Here is a 2,883-nt window from a genome sequence, read left to right on the forward strand (position 1 = left end):
CAAACAAACATTCATGACTGTGTCCTAATAAACTTTATTTATAATTTGGCCACGCCCTATCTTATTGATAGCCCTCCAAAACAGTCAATACCTTCCATATATCTGTTATTTTATGTTGTTTATAAACTCAAACTCTTTTCCGATTAAGAGGAAAATAATCAAATCTGAAAGTCCCTCAGGTTCAACTCCTTTCCCAATGCCTGGTCCCCCTTATAATACTCTTGACAAGCGTCTTTGCCCACTGCTCGGAACTCTCATGCTTTGTGTCTTCCCTGAAACACAAGCAGTGGCCCCGAAGAGCAGACAGCGTGATACAAATGCACAGAAGCTTTAAGGAGATAGCACAACAACTCAGAAACTAAGGCTGCTGGAATGGTGAGCTTTTGATCTTTTCATTCATCGCAGGGTTTAATCCATATTTGAAAAGAAAGATGCCACAGTATAAAACTGACAGGCACTGACTGGCCTGAAATGTCTCAGGAAAATCTGGTTTCAGATTTTTCTAGGAGTTGATCCAAGAACATTTTTCTTTCTGCCTTTTGATCTGTTGAAAGATCCACAAGATACTTGGATGCCTTGAAGACATAAATGCCAATACGGAAATAAACTCTGACAAGTTGTCTTGTAAAGGGAGCCAGCTCTTAGAGAAGGGATAATTGTGAGGGTGGGAACTGAAACTGTTCTGTCTACTACCTGACATTCTCAAACCCTTCTTTCCTTTGTACTTTTTCCGTGAACAGATGGTTTCGTCCAGCTTTGAGTGGGTTTAGGGGAGACTGAGAAAACAAGACGGCTGCCTGCAGTTTTAGTCTCTCTTTACCCATCTTAAACTTTTTCTTCCCCTCTCCATTTTTGAGAGTGAGAGGTTACATGCTCCTTTTCCTCCTGTAGAAGAAACATTTAGCTGGGGCTGACACAAAGGCAAGGACATGAGAAATGACCACAGGAGAAGCCCTGGAGGCAGAAGACTAGGTCTTTGCCCCTTGTACAGTGAGATAGTTTTATGTAAATATGAGAGGTTACTGGAGGCACCCAAACAAAATTGAGGACAGGAAGCAAATATCTGAGAGGCTCCCAAACCTCGATCTAGTGTGGGACCCAAACGAGCACATGAATCCCTCCTAGATATCCTTTGGATCCTTTAAGAGTAGCACAGGCCAGGCATGTTGTCTCATGGCTGTGATCCCAACACTTTGGGGAGGCCGAGGCGGGCGGATCACGGGGTCAAGAGATCGAGACCATCCCGGCCTACATGGTGAAACCACCTCTCTACTAAAGATACAAAAATTAGCTGGGCATGGTGGCATGTGCCTGTAGTCGCAGCTACTCGTGAGGCTGAGGCAGGAGAATTGCTTGAACCTGGGAGGCAGAGGTTGCAGCAAGCCGAGATCGTGCCACTGCACTCTAGCCTGGCGACAGAGCGAAACTCTGTCTCAAACAAATAAATAAATAAATAAAGAGTAGCATATACCACTTATAAAGTTTTATTATAAAGAATTATTGGAGTTGGCTATGAATTATCCTCCTTACTCACGTCTGGTGGGGCAAAACAGGGAGGATCAGATACTATGAAGATAAAGATACTGGAAATAGATCAAAGCCTTGAACCCCCAGCCGCAGACTCTACCCACCATGATCCCCTACCTGCAGGTGTCTGGGTTCCTCTTGCCCAGCCTGCTCAGTCTCTGACCCCCTAGGATGGGTCTCTGGCTTGCTCAGAGGTGTAGGCTCCCAGAACCCCTTCACCAGTCGCCTGAAAACTCAGGGGTTCCTCTCTGAAGGATGTAGTTTTAACCTTTGTTTGCTGTAAAAACATATAGCAGGCAGGTGCTTCTTGTCACAAGGGGACTTATTTCTTCCTTCTGCTTCATGTGATGGAGAGGGGCCGGCTGTGGATATCTGCTGTGCTAAGACAGCCACAGTATGGTCTAAGACAGGGCCTGATCTTGGCGACTCTGATGTCTGGCTGACTGAGAGACAGTGTGGGTGGATGGAAGAGAGAAGCCTTGCGTGCTGTCATCTCCTCCCTAGGGCCCTATTGACCTTTGGTGGATCCACACTTGAGGTGTGGATGAGGAGAGAGACAGGGAATGTCTTGTCTCCTGTAGAAAGGCCTCTTCTGGAAACTTCCAAGCACCTAACATTGTAGGAGGAAAATAGGAGACTGAGAGAGAAATATAAAAAGCCATGTTCCCACAATAAGATCTCCTACCACTGGCTCAGCCTCCTGTCCATATGGTAATGATTAGAGATGCTACCTCCTTCCTCAGGGCTGCCAACTACAAGTGCACAGCCTCTCCCAACTCTTGGCACCGTAGCCAGGTGTAGTTATAAATAAACTTTGGGGTGACTTATCCTTGTGTGATGTGTGTAAGTTAGCCCTTTCTTTGATTAACTAAAAATACATAAATTAGATATTCCCTGGTTTTCCCAAACACTGGTAGTAGTGAATTTTCTTGGAATGCCCTTCTTTGGTCTGCTGGCTGATTATTATTTTCAGACGACACTAATGACAGCCCAGGTGTGATGTCTACAAAGCCCCACATTAAGGCGCTTGCGTAGCAAACCTGCCATTCAGGTAATGATGGCCGCCCTCTGGAAAAACAAGCTGAGACCACACCGGGGAAGGCCTTGGATACTTGAGAAGGGTGTGAGGCCAGTCACAGGAGTTGACTTGGTGGAACAGGGCATAAGAGTTACGGGTGGCTTTATGAACCTTTTGTTGAGTGTGGGAGGGTGGAAACAGCTTTACTGAAGAGACATGTTTTCTTTCTGTTTCCCAGTTCAAATCAATTTCCTTATCATGATACAAGCAAGGGTAATAATTATTAGGATTACTTACCATGATTATGTTTGACAGGAATTGCAGTTGGGCAAAGGGAC

This window comes from Pongo pygmaeus, chromosome 19 (genome assembly GCF_028885625.2).
Source record: "Pongo pygmaeus isolate AG05252 chromosome 19, NHGRI_mPonPyg2-v2.0_pri, whole genome shotgun sequence".
In the NCBI taxonomy this organism is placed as follows: domain Eukaryota; kingdom Metazoa; phylum Chordata; class Mammalia; order Primates; family Hominidae; genus Pongo; species Pongo pygmaeus.